The 14,378-nt window shown below is 37.1% G+C and overlaps 1 protein-coding gene across 2 annotated transcripts in view; it reads right to left on the bottom strand.

The window, feature by feature from the left end:
* runx1t1 (RUNX1 partner transcriptional co-repressor 1) overlaps window positions 1-13,802 on the bottom strand; it is a 102,032-nt gene extending 88,230 nt beyond the window's left edge. Inside the window, exons 1-2 of one of the 2 annotated variants that reach the window (XM_044138515.1) lie at window positions 5,397-5,448; window positions 5,137-5,214 (exon numbers count right to left, since the gene is read on the bottom strand). The gene's annotated coding sequence lies outside the window, so the exon portion shown is untranslated. Of the gene's footprint in view, window positions 1-5,136; window positions 5,215-5,396; window positions 5,449-13,723 lie in introns of those variants that run through there. The other variant, XM_044138517.1, reaches the window with a different exon arrangement.
* Window positions 13,803-14,378: the final 576 nt, after the last annotated feature.

Genomic DNA, 14,378 nt, shown 5'->3' with positions numbered 1-14,378 from the left:
GAAAACAGAAAGGGAAAAATCTCGGTAATGACAAGCACTTCACAGCCAGAGCCGACCTCCCTCCGCCCACACACCCCGATGAGATAATTCTTCCTCCAAATTGCAATCAAAGCTCAGAAAAACACTTGAGGAGCAGCAACCCTTTTAGCCAATAACTCGCCAGGTCCTGGGGTGCTGCTTTCTAAATTTTATGCTATGTACTTGTTTTTTTTTTGTTTTGTTAGTCTCTTAACTATTAATCTTATTTGTCTTTGTCCTCTGAACACATTTGTCTTTAGAAATTAGCAATAATAAATCTTAACAGCTTGATTGAAAACAATGTTGGAAGATTTATGCACTTATTCAGCTTTTAAAAAAATTCTTTCTATGGTCTTTGTTTTTTACAGGGTGTCAAAATTTCTTATAATATCAAAACGTTTTAACAGCTTCTGAATTGTTCAGGTTTGAAGATGGAACCTGCAGTATGGATGTATGGAATCATTCATGGATGGTTCATTGACTGACAGATTAATACAAGTTTACATTGAAGTATGAAAGTAAAAAATATTTTCTTTCAGATCAAAGTCCAGGAAAGTACTTCATAGTTCAAGATGAAAAAGCTGACACATAAAATCTTAATGTTTCACAGTTTTTGCCTTTTGATTTTTCTATTTCTATTTTAAGGCAAAGACCAAGTCAAAATCTTCCAACCAGGATTCATTAATCAAGATGGTCACCCATTTCCGCAGAGCATGTGGGTGTAATGATGAGGAACATCGTAAAATGGAACAAGCACAATCTGCGCCCAGACATGAAACGGGAGGCTGGGGGTGTTTGAATGAAGCTGCTGTGTGGGTAGAGGTAATGGCTGATGTAATGTTTTCATGAACGGTTTGGTAAAGACGAGAACAACAGGTCAGAAGCCTTAACTGACTGTAAAAATAAACATCATGCCTTGAGAATAATGCGCTGTCCCATTTTGACATTCTGGTCACCCGCCCTACGCGAAGACTTGAAAGACCTTGACTGGCAGAGAAAAAGAAAGCCTAGTCCTCTGCATTTGGTGTCAAGTGGCTCTATTTGTCATAATTATGTGGCTGTAAAGGGAAAGTCTTGAAAAGGTCTAATCAATCTGATTTAATTAAGTGCAGTCAGTCATTTGAAATGAACAGAATAGAATTAATAGGCACATTGTAAATTTGCATTTAAATCCATGTAATTATACCAATTCAGTGGCCTCACAAGAACACTAATTTTCTTTCAGAAGAACAGAAAAAGAGACGGAAACAGTCTCTCCTTCTTTTTTTTGATTCTGAATCAACATGCAATAAGGGAAGGTGCTTTAAATAATCCAGACTGCGTGTGTAGTTCATTGAATAAAACCAGAAACATATCTACTGTTATACTATTGCTGAACAGTATAATGGTTGTTAATAGGACTTGTTACTTCCTAAGGATGATTCATTGTAAAGTAATTAATTATATATATTTTTTAAAAACATTACAATTCAGTGTAAATATCCTTTAGAACTATTCTGTATACCCGATTATCCTTACAAGGTCACAGTGGAACAGGTGCCCATCTTCAGCTGTCATTTGGAGAAAGGTTGAAATAATGACTGAAACATCAAAACACAATTTGCCCTAAATTACTAGTCATACTGTATTATTTAATCTTCATTAAATGGTTATTAACGGTTAACTTAGAGTAACCGTTTGGGTCAGATGATTGGATTTGGATAACACTTGTTGTTCTGGCAGTACAATGATTTAAACACACATTACAACTGATTTTTAAATAGATAAATTAGCATAACACAATTGTCTTGATTACAAACCAACTGGAAATGTATAGCATATAGTTAAAAGACATGTCTGTACAAGACATTCAACTAATTTATTTGGAAGAGTGGTCCACCATCCCTCCAGAACAATATTGACTGTTAAGTGAGCATGCTGATGGCTACAACAAGTGTGTGTTTTCTTCACAGGTGGTTAAGAGACATGATACTGAAATCCTAATTTGAGTGTTGATGCATAGGTGTACAAGTATGACTCAACAGACAACTTGCAGGACTGTTAGACTTGTGCACCCAGTTCTTGATTCAAAGAGTCAGTATTTTGTGTTTTCCAGACAAACTGAGTGATCTTAAAAGTGCTGTATATATCAAATATCAGTTAAAAGACATTTGATATGTACAATTTAGCACCTTGATGTAAAATGTAGCACCTTGACATATGGGCTCTGTCTCTTTAAGGCACTCCTTTCTGAAACTCTGCCTTCAGGAAGTCATCACATTATTGCTCCTCTATTAACTCTTTAACAATGTTTTTATCAGCGTTTCACTGTATAAGAAGCTCAGCAGATGTGCAGTTGCACCAAATGTTTGCTAATTGCTGCTGGCTAGTCTGAAGGAGTTGAGTGGGGGAATCACAGGGAGGGCTGCTCTGTCAGCCGGAAGCTCAAAAGGTTGATAAATCCTCCTTGGAGCTGCAGTGTCCACCCACAAATCAATGATTGCCATGGGAGTTTAAAAGATTTCTCAAACATGCATGAAAGAATCAAAGCAACACTCCAGATATGTCTTTGATTAGCTGATGAAGCTTCTCTAATATTGCCCCTTTAAAAACTCATCATTCAAATGCTAAAAAAGATCTGGTATAAATAAATCATTTAAAGCTAAAATGAATATGACAATTATGCTCATGATGACTAAACTTCTTTCTAAAACAATACATGGTGTTATTCTTATTTGCTTTCTCTTTGACATCACAATGCGATCTCCTGACAAGATTTCCCAGGTGTCTGAGTCATTTCCTGGGAGCTTCCTTAATCTTGCAACCAATCAACAAAGTTAATTTGTTTCTCCAATTTTCTTTTCTTTTTTTTTTTTTGAATCCTCAAGCTACACAATTCAGGGTTTCTACACTACTACAATACATTTCTCCAACTGACTAGAGAAAAAGCTCTCTTCATTTATCTGATCCACACAGCCAGCTTATTACAAGAGTCCTCTTATCTGGTATATTTCCTTCCAGTAGCGCTGCGGTGGTTACAAATGGGACTTAGTCTATCTGGCCTGGCGCTGATGAGGGGGGAAATGAAATTATGGCGATTAAATCTGACCCATATGCTGGTGTGCCTTGAGTGTGTATTGGTGCGTGCATGTGTGTATTTTTGGCGACAGAACTATTTTGTTGTGCTTATGTGTCTCTGTAATGTGGTGGATGACAGCAGCGAGCAGCAAGATTAAGAAATTAGGAAATGTTTGTACCTCTAAAGGGGGGCGATAGGATGGAGTAAATCACTTTTGTTTGTTCCAATTAGATGATTTTTTTCTGACTTTTTAATGTTTTTCTTGCAAACATACCTTTGACTGTTTTTTTTTGCCGAATCAGAGGTTAATTGAACAGCTAACTCCAGCGGAGGTTCAGGATTATTGTCGACCATAGTATGACTACCAGTCAAAGAACAGGACCTGACTGATACAAGCCGACTAGCAGCTTTCCAAACCCTAAATTAACAGGACAACCAGCGCCTGCAGATGTACAACCACAACGTGAGAAGTTTATCAAATTATTATTTCTAATAAAAACTTAGACATGAACAATATATAGACTTTGAGATCGCCAGGGTAGGGACATACATTAAAAAAAAACAAAAAAAAAAAACATTCTTGCTCTCAAGGATGGACACATTTTTGTGGTGCTTGAATAAAATGCTTCTATATTCTGGGTTTCAGAGCAGTGGCACAGATTTATACTGGTCAAACCGCTTTATTTGTTCCATTTATGTTCCCGTAAGTACATTCTGAGTGTTTCAGCCCTGTTCACTGCTGCCACTTATTCCATAAGCATTAAATCTTTGGTTGAAGACACCCAAGGTCACTCAAGTGGAGCTTGTTTTTAAAATAACGGGCTTCGAGGCATGCAAGTAGTTGACAGAGAAAACATTAATATTTTAAGCCATTTTGAGAACCATTAGGCAGCTCTAGTGTTTGTGCCTGTTTTATTCTTGCCTGAAAGAAGCACACAGTTATTGACTGTTAAGTGAATAAAGTGCAGTAGGGAGTAATTGTACAAAAAAAGGGGAAAAAAAACATGAATGCGCTGGGAACAAGGTGCTTTCAGATCCTATTGTTTGTTTGTCTCAGAAGTCTGTTCAGGAGTTTTTACAAACCCAGATGCAGCCGTAGATCGATGAATGTGTCTTTCTTTTCCAAGTTATGAGTTCATGTCAATTGTGCAAGCTCAGTTTCACGTGTGTGCCCAACAATTTTAGTTAGGATTTTTTGGCCTGCATGGAAGCACATCTGCAGCGAGAGTCCAACATCTGGATTTCAAGTTTTCTTCCACTGAAAATATGAGTGCACAGGAGAGGAAATAAGAGAGGGGGCAAAAGAGCAGTGAGCTGCTCTCCAGTGGAGAGATGACATTTGTTTTTTTATTACCTCTCTCTACCGTTCAACTCTTCTTTTCTACCATTTATCATGCAGCTTGTTTTACAATCAAACTGGGACTAAGTTTAATGAACTTCACACTATTTCCTGTTACATGTTAGCTGATGCTTAGTCTCATTTGGGAGTTGTTTCCAGGGAAGGAAGCAAGGAACTAATTTTGTGGACAAATCTTATACTGACGTTGTAATAAATACATGCAAAAGAACTCAAACAGCGCAGTTTAGGTGACAGATTCTTGAGTGTTCTGACAAGTCAAATAGTCAGATTGTTCAGGGCTCAATTTGCTCCTTCTGGCAAACCATTTGTAATAACTCAACACACACACACACACATGCAACTTAGCAGCCTATTTAAAATAAGGCCTCTGAAACCACTTTTGTTTGATCAGAATGTAGATAATTTTACAGAAAACTATTAAAATTAGAGTTGCAATGAATGAGTTGCAGGGGACTTGAATCTCATTACTCTCAAGTTGACTAGACTTCTATTCTTTAAAAATTTAAATAAACAGCTAATACATCCTACCAAAAGCAAAAGGAGCACAATATAGCTATAATACAGTTCTTTGCTGATTCAACCACTGACTTATTCATCATTGTGAAGTGGATAGAAAATAATATGCAGGTCTCAATTTTTCTTTTTAGGAAATGAAAAAGGAAATATGTGTGGTGTTTGCTTTTATTCAGCCCAGCAGTACCTAAAAGGTTTTCTTTCTGGATAGCCCAGGATTTAGCTCCATCTTTCTTCCCATCAACTCCGACCAGCTTCCCTGTCCCTGTTAAGGAAAAGCGTCCTCACATAATGCCGTAATGCTACCACCATCATGTCTTACTGTTCGGCTTGTGTGATCTGTGTGGTTTGTAGCATTAAGCCTACATCGTACATCCAAGTCTCCTATGTGGTTTGTTCAGTTACAAAGCCTTTGTGATGTATTTTTTGCCATCTGTACATACTTACTGTGGTCTGCTAGGATTTTCTACTGTGCTCAGGCTCTCGTGACAGCGCGGGTCTGTAGGAATAATAAAACTCATGTTCAGAGGGTCTCACTGTACAGCAGCTACACAAAACAGCAGGTCAGGAGCAGAAGATAAACATCACAGTCAGATCTGCTGTTTTCTCTATTTGAATAATTTATGTCTCATGGACAACAACTATATAAATATTGCTTTTCTCTCCTGGTAAGAAATTCATTTCATATTTCATTGTTTTCATATCTTTTTCTTGTTCCTTTCTTCAGACAGTTTACAAGCCATCATTTTATCGCTTTCTTCAAGGCTTAAGTGAAAACTTTATCTCTAAGTGGGATGCGATTTGCACTCATCAAAAATGAAAGTTTTGTGCCGCTAGTGTTTTCCTTGCAGACCAAAAAGTTTTGTGTTGATTTTGTCTGACCATGATACCTTCGTAGTGAAATCTTGACTTTTTATGGCTTTCTTTCAGCAAAGCTGGGCCAATCTTCCATAAAGGTCAGATGTGAGCTGAAATGACTTTATAGCAACATCACTATAAACTGATACTTTGTGTCCTCTTAAAAGTGTGAATGGAAATTTATTAGTTTTACTGTTATGATTATAACACTTTTTATGTGTCCTAACAGAAAAATAAATACCAATATTAGGATAGATTGATATCTTGCTGAAAATAAAACTTCTGTGCAGAGACAAAAATAAAATAATACTATGGAGACAAAGAGTGTAATCTCAATACCTATGGATTTAACTACATAATTTCCAGAGATGTGTGATTTTGTATTTTTCCAGGGGCAAAAAGACATTTGTGCAACTTGATACTGTTTTTAAATTACTGGGCATTGTTTGTCAAAATCTGGCATGGATTTCGGTGTTAAGTTCTACATGTAACTTAAGATCCTACGCAAATACTGTCAAACCCACTGTACAAACAAACAGGTAGCTTCAAATTTGGCAGCTTGAAATGTTTACAATCTATAGTGTCAGAGACAGAATTTTAATCATGAGTGAATACACACACAAACAGTGAAGGCATCGCAACATAAAAACAATGATACACCAAAAACAAAAGACAAAACCTTCTCATTTAAGTCTCTGCAAATGTAGTTTTATACATTATGATTTCAGTATTGTACTTGCTAAATATAAGCATCGATCAGTTTCATTACATAAGTGCTTGATGAGGTATGTGTCTGACAACATTAAGACTACAGAGCATCAAATTAATCCAAGCTGTCCAGATAAGAACTGTGCTGAGCTGCACAATCTTCCATAAAGTGTAAATACTGCATTGCACTTTATAAAGCAAAATTTCTCTAGTGCATCCAAAGTTACCTCTTCCCCTTCAACATTAAAAATAGTTATCTTTAATTTATTTTAGAATATGTGATAATTTAAGAAATTTAAACGTAACCTTTACTCAAAAAGTATGAATAGAAAAATATTTTTCCCAGAATCATAGAAACAGTAATACTCCCTAGCCCTTCTCTTCACCATTCCCTCCTACATCTCATTTCATCGTCTCTCTCTGCAGTGTTCCTCTCCTACTACCATCTATTAGATAAATGGTGACCAGTTCAGTTTGTAATGTCCATCTGTCTTTGCCTCAGTCTTGTATAGACATTCATGACCACTCAAGTAACCTTGACCTTGGGGGGTTTCTTTCTTCGACAGTCCTAAAGCAGATAGATGAGGCATTAGGCAACTTTTTGCTGATTGTTTTTTTATTATGTTGCTAAGAACAAATCCAAAATTAAACTATAATCTATTCCTAATTCCCAAATTCTTAACTTAAATTGACCAGGCATACAGAATAAATCACCTTCTACGGAAACCAGAATGTGGGCTCTCTCCTGTTCCCCAATATTTGTTATATTTAACTTACCTATTTTTGTCACATTCAAATCATACCATTGACTCTGACTTATTCACTGTTACCCTCATACTATGCACTGCATAAACTCATGACCTCTGTCAGCATGAGGGGGAGAAAAGCCAAAACAAGACAGATGACTGCTTTTGAGGAAATGACACTGAACAGTTACCTTCTTCTTATATTTCCTTTTAAGGTTCTGGTGGCTATGAGTGATGTGGGTAAGTATAAATTCATTCCATTCTTGGTCCCGTTCTCAGGCCTGGGATCCTGGCAACATGTTTAATGGTGACAAGAACATTTTTGGCCTGCAAACGGGTGGACTGAGGAAGACAAATTGGTTATGTCTGCCGCAGGAATAAGTGAGCTAAGGAAAAGATCTGTAAAATATATATTATATTCATATGACACAAACTTATGGTGACCTCTGTCAGCATGACAGAGGTCACTATAAGTAAAAGACGCTAAATAAAAGCCTCTAAAGGTTATGATTGTAGAATACTTTCACAAGGCGATACAAGAACAAGGTGTAAATTCATCTTTCTCTTACTTTGCTCAAATATATGAGTGCAAAAGATCTTCGATCAGAGCGTAGACAGTTCTGCAGCACACTTTCTTGACAGACTAAATCAGACACAGTGACCTTTCAAGTTGCCTAAGCCATCGCGGTTTCTCAAAGATGTGGGAATTACTTGTCAAATCAGACAGGTAGAAAGGACGCTGACAAGCAGCAAGGTAAAGACGCAGGGGAGCCAAGACCAGCAATTAGTACAGATTGATTTAGGTTGAGGAGCCACCCACGTCCGTCTTGGCAGGAGCAAAGTCGAGGTTGGCAGCTGTGAGGAGTACCGGGTTAATTGGCGGTGTGCAAATCCACTGAAGTGTGTGCGTCGCGTGCTAATAGATCTCTTCTCTTCTTTTATTGACCATGTATGACCAGTTGTGGGCTAAATCACATACGTTACTGTTGCAACCCCCATTTATCCTCAAACACTAGTGGCCCAAAAATTATTATATTCATTAGAAAACTCATTAGGATATGTTATAGCTAAGAAAGAAAAATAATGTCACTGACAAACAACTGATACCTTTACTCTCTGCAGCTGACTGATAGAGAAATTTCTTTCTAAGAAAGATCTTGCGCAGATTGATCTTAACGAAGTAGAATATATGCCAGCTATTTATTGGATACTCATATATAGATACATTACACACAGATATTATTAAAGTGTTCATCTCAATTAATTTAAATAAATATGCCTTACTGTTTATGAAACCAAGAACTCAAAAAAATAAAAAAAACATTACACACAAAAATTATTTGTCCATAGTTGTGTGACGGCACAACTAAAGGGAAGACTGCTGACTTGACAGTTATGCAGCTGGTAGTTCTCCACAAGGAGGATAAGACTATAGGGCTATAACAATTCCTCGAATGATTCGAATATCTCAATTATTAAAATTCCTCGAGGAAAATTTATCTGCCTCGAAGCTTTGTTAAATTATGTTTTATTATTTATGATTCCGGCTGGATCATGATTTGTGTTGGGCAGGGCTCTTATTTCCGCCTATGAGTTGTTGCTACGTGTTAGCAGCACTATGTCACATTTTCCAGGTTTTTTTGGGGAACCACTAAGCATTGTAAAATGGACGGGCGAGATGCTTGGAGCGCGACACCCTTTCTTCTCCCGGAACTGCGTGGTGACCGTTTCAACACTGGTGTGTGTGAGAGTGAGTGAGAGAGATTTCTCATCACTCGATTAATCATGAAAATAATTGAGAGTACTCGATTACTAAAATATTCTGTTACAACAGCCTTAGGTAAGACATAAAAGATTATTGTCAAAGAAGCTGGCTGTTCCCATGCATGTTGTTAAGCTCAGTGGAAGAAAGATTTATGGTAGAAAAGGTGGTTATAATTTATTGGAATACAAAGGGTATGCTAGATAAATTGAATTACACACTTAACATAAGGACATTTGCATAAATTAGTGCCTCAGTGTGTCACAGCACACAGGTGAAGTAAGGATCTCTGTGTAAAAAGAACTAATATGACTCTTGATTTTTGAATGGAATTAAATTATTAAGATGCAAAGACAAAAACCCGATAAACAAGGTACTATACAAAACAATATTGGTTCATTACTTTGGCACATTTTCTCTCTTCTGTGCTTGCCTTCTCATCCTTTGCAATTACGTGGCACTTACTAAGGTTGTCATTAATCAGGATGTCTGCATGGCGCTCACCAATTCATAACTGTCAAATGCAGTTGGAAAAAAGCAACAGGTCACCAATTATACAAAAGGGAGCCTTGTAAGATGTGGAAGACAGGGGTCTTAAAGAGAGAACACAGCGAGTCACATCTGAGCTCAAGCATGTGCAAGGCTAAACTATATACTTAAAAGCATCCAGCGGTGTATTCACACACACAGAAAGAAATAACACAAGAAAACCCTTTTAAAAACACTATGCCACACTATGTGGCTCCAACCTTCATTTTTTTTCCTGTGTAAGTGGTTTGATAAAACCTGAGGTGAGGAAAAGGAAGGTCAAGGGACAGAGCAGAAAGAGGGACAGCTAGAAGGACAAAACAGCAAGTGCTCCAAGTTTTTTAACAGAACAACTAAAATGAAACTAGGTGTTTTTCCTTTACAGAACCAAGCTCTGTTTCTGCAAGGCAGCTGTGGCAATGAAGCCAATAAGAGAAAAAGCAATAGTCAAAATTTGGCTGAAATCTGGTTGTTACTCTGTTTGATGACTGATGCAAATGACCAATGAAATGTACTCTGACATCTATTGTCAAATAAACAAGAATGTGTTTTCATCTTATCCTGCTGAAACAGGCACAAATGTTTAGGTTTTGAAATCTGTACGATGTAATTTTGCACCATAAACAAATTCATGCATTAAGATTTGTGAAACACATTGACCGATACAGTACAACAGAGGTTCTAAGACATGACTTAAATTCAGCATTCGGAGAGGAGAGCCAAGTGATATAATTGCCACCAGCTGTATCGAGTCTGTCAAGCTGTGAGTTCAGGTTTCAAAATAAACAGACTTTTATGACTCATGGCGTCATTGCAGTGACGGAGCTTTGGTTCTCCCTGTTCAAACACAAATAAATAATCAAGAATACCCCCTCAACGTTCCACTATTACTGCTTTGTTCTTAGCAAGTCGTCACAGCGGAGAGTATGGTTCGAATTAGTCTGGATTGAGAAACTGAATTCTCTTTTATTTAAAGAATTTTTATATGTTTTTGTGTTTTTCTGAGCCTGCATGCAACAGTGGGTGATACATTGCAACAAAGGGTTTCCAATTTTATTCTTCTTTAGATGAACAGTGTGAAAATAGAAGAGTATCAGTGCTTACATGACTGACTGATGAGGTGGAGGGCCAGCTGAATGAGTGACAATGCCTGGTATATAAAAGGAGTGTCTGGAGATATAGGCGCAATGGCAAAGTTGCTCGCCAAACATCGTTTTGAGCTGAAATGATATTTGGAGATGGAGAAGTATCTCATCTGGATACTTCTCCAGATGAGAAGTATCAATATTGTACGTTGAAATCCTCTCTATAAATAGATTATATCTACAGAAAGTGAATATGTTTATTCGTTATAAGAATAGCATGTTTGTGCACCCAATGTTCTTGTGGTTTTATCAATAAAAGCTAGCATCTCTGTTTATATACAAAAAACCCCCCCAAAAAAACAGAATCTCTAGAACGCAAAGTGTGTATTCATGCAAAATAACACAACTAGTTTTATTGGTTTATGGCTACAACATTCATGCAGTTAAGCAAACACAAACCCCTCCATCGTACCCACCCCTCTCGTCACATGTACAATTATCGACTCAGGACTCTGAGGCCAGTGTCAAACCTCTGCTGAATGAAGTGCCTCATGTTGGCCTGTGTGCTTTTGGAGCCTTTTGCCGTCCAGATGAATGCTGGGGAGCTTTCTCCTCATTTCAGCAGGTAGAAATTTGAGAAACTGATGGCCAAATTATAGCAATTCTGCACAAAGCAGACAGGTTAATAGCTTGAGTAGAAGACAGGAGATTGAGAGTTGTGAAAGTACATGCAGAGAGATCAGTGTGTGTTTGAAAAAGTAAGGAAATATCAGCTGAATGAAGCAGAAAACATTCATAAAACATTGTTTTATGAACGTTTTGCATTCATAAAACAAAACATCACAGTTTTATGGCTTAATACAATAAATATATTATTAAAAGACCTCTGTCTTTTTATTATTCTAACCATATTAGCTAGATAATAAAATGGCGACGTGTGAGAGAGGGAGGATGAATTATGTGTGCATCAGAGCATTTTAGTGAACAAGCAATAGATACAGTGATAAAGCCATGACAGTTTTGTTTTTGCCCTAGTGCTATACAAAACATGGTTGGATGAAACATGGAGCCAAAAGTGAGATGGACTTTGTTTTTCTCAAAGTCCATCTCATTGCAACACAGATGAAAATGACACACAACCATGCTCACACATAATTCAAGGCCCTTTATTTAATTTCTATATATAGTTAAACTGAAAATCTTTTTAAAAATCTAACAAATTGGCATAGTTTTAAATTTCCCCTGATTTAGGTTGTTTGATTCTTCGCTAAATGTTAGCAGAAGCACACAAACATAAAGAACAGGCTGGAAGCAGAAGGATTTATTCCTTTTCTAAGAATAGATTATTTCAGGGATATTTAGCGGTAATCATTTCTGGTATTGACAGATTCCAAAACATGCTTAAAGTACTTGAGATTCATATTTGCTTTCTATGCATGGAGTGGAATGCAGCAGCTTTTTTATGCATAGATAACAGCCAAAAGGCAATCTGTACTGGTGTTGTCCTTGCATAGTATTCAAATAAAGGATTTTTTTTTTTTTTTTTTTTTTCTTCCTTCACCAGCGTTTGATAGAAATAGACAAGACTCTGGCTGGTGCTGAAAATAAGTAACAGCAGCTTGAAAGGCAAACTGTTGTGGATGCAAAAACACATAGAGCATAATTTATATGTTTGGATTTGTTGGTGTGACCTATAAAATAAAGTGCTTGTGTAGACCTGTGGCCAGCTGGAGATGCTGTCTTACATTATTGTGTTTGCGCTCACCGATTTGCCTTCTGCAGTTACTGTACCGCTCTTTTCTCTTTCAAGTCTACTCAGCTTTGTAAATTGCTTCATTTTAGCCTTTTGACTATAAAATGAAGCGTCTCAAATAAATTGCCTCTCCACAAGGGAAGGTTGGTTTTTGATTCTGACACGTGCAATCACAGTAAGAGCACACTATACTATCCACTCGTTCAGTCCATATTCAAGCTTGTCAATTTGGCCAATTTCAAAGGCCCACTGATTTCAACCTCAGCAGCATTTCCCCCTTTAAACTGCCTCCTGCAGTACCCATCAGGCAAACCTAAAAGGTGGTTAAAAACACTCAGAAAAAAAGATTCAGGGAAATCACACTTCACTGCTTTTAAAAGGAGCCAGGCACATAAAAGTGTTAAAAATTGAACAAGGACATAATGCTAAAAGAAGTGATGGAACTCAGTCTTGGTCAGATTTGCAGTATCCTTTGACCAGTGTGCTTACTAAAACATCCACCTTTCAGGGAAGTTAGAAAACATGCACTTGTTGAAAGCAACAGCAATTCTAGCGTATTCAAAAGAACCCGAATAGAAAAGGTTCTTTTATAAAAATAGAACTGTTATTTATAGTTGCAAATGTCATCTCACTCAAAACAGGTTACAGATTATTAAAGATTCTGTTTTAAGATTTCAAATTACAAAATCTATTCACAGGTGGCTTTTAATTAAACCAAATTAGTTTTTTAAGTTAGTGCTTTCACTCAAATACTTTGTCCCTTTTTCTGAGCTTCTGTATTTTTATTTGAGCAAATAAATATGAATTTGCTCATATTTTTATCAATAGCTCTTACAATTTTTCTTCTGCACAAATAAAATATACCTTTATTATATCTTTTTTATATATTATATCTCTTACACAAAAATCTCTACCCTAACTGCAAAATTGAAAAAGATGTAATGCTCCTTTAATGCTGTGACTCCTTACTACTCACCAAATGTCATAACAATATAATTTTTCTGGTTTATGCAATAACCTCTAAAGAAATGTCCATTTTACAAATATCAGCTCCAAAACCATGTCCTCTGTGTGAGAACCGTTCCAAAAAGTGCAAACTACAATAAGTTCCAAGTGAATTCATTAGTCCTTCACCTGTTTCTCAGCTAGCTAAACACCCATGTACGAAGTCCGCTAGCAATAGCATTAATTAGCCTTCAGAAATATGCCCCGTTTTCTACACAATACTAATCAGAAACTGCATTATGTGACTCACTAGTTGACTGTAGATTCAATAACCTCTTCAACTTTTAAAGAATACCGACATATTTGCACTGAAATAATTTTTTACTGACCTGTGATATAAAAAAGATGAGACATACACGTTGAGCTTTCTTTAGCGTCTATCAAGGTTTATTCTTCTTCTGTGTGCCCAATCTTCTCGATGTCACCAATGAAACAGGTGCCCCCTAGCGGTTGTATGTGGAATCGCACAGAATACCCGAAATAACGCTAAAGAACTTCTTAAAACAAATGTCAAAAATAATGTAAAATAATAATGTAAAATATTTTTATATTTAGTGTTTTCATTACTTATAACAGCCAGTTTTCACCTCTCTACACTTTGTCATATAATACTTCAATTTTAATGTATGTATTAGTGGATGAATTTTTTTGTTTTTTTTGTTGTTGTTCCATCCATCCATCCATCCATTTTCTTTACACCCTTCTTCCCTAAATGGGGTCGGGAGGGTTGCTGGTGCCTATCTCCAGCTGCGTCCCGGGCGAGAGGCGGGGTACACCCTGGACAGGTCGCCAGTCTGTCGCAGGGCAACACAAAGACATACAAGACAAACAACCATGCACACTCACACTCACACCTAGGGAGAATTTAGAGAGACCAATCAACCTGACAGTCATGTTTTTGGACTGTGGGAGGAAGCCGGAGAACCCGGAGAGAACCCACGCATGCACAGGGAGAACATGCAAACTCCATGCAGAAAGATCCCC

This window comes from Gambusia affinis, linkage group LG14 (genome assembly GCF_019740435.1).
Source record: "Gambusia affinis linkage group LG14, SWU_Gaff_1.0, whole genome shotgun sequence".
Lineage (NCBI taxonomy): Eukaryota > Metazoa > Chordata > Actinopteri > Cyprinodontiformes > Poeciliidae > Gambusia > Gambusia affinis.
This window is presented reverse-complemented; position numbering and strand designations above follow the sequence as displayed.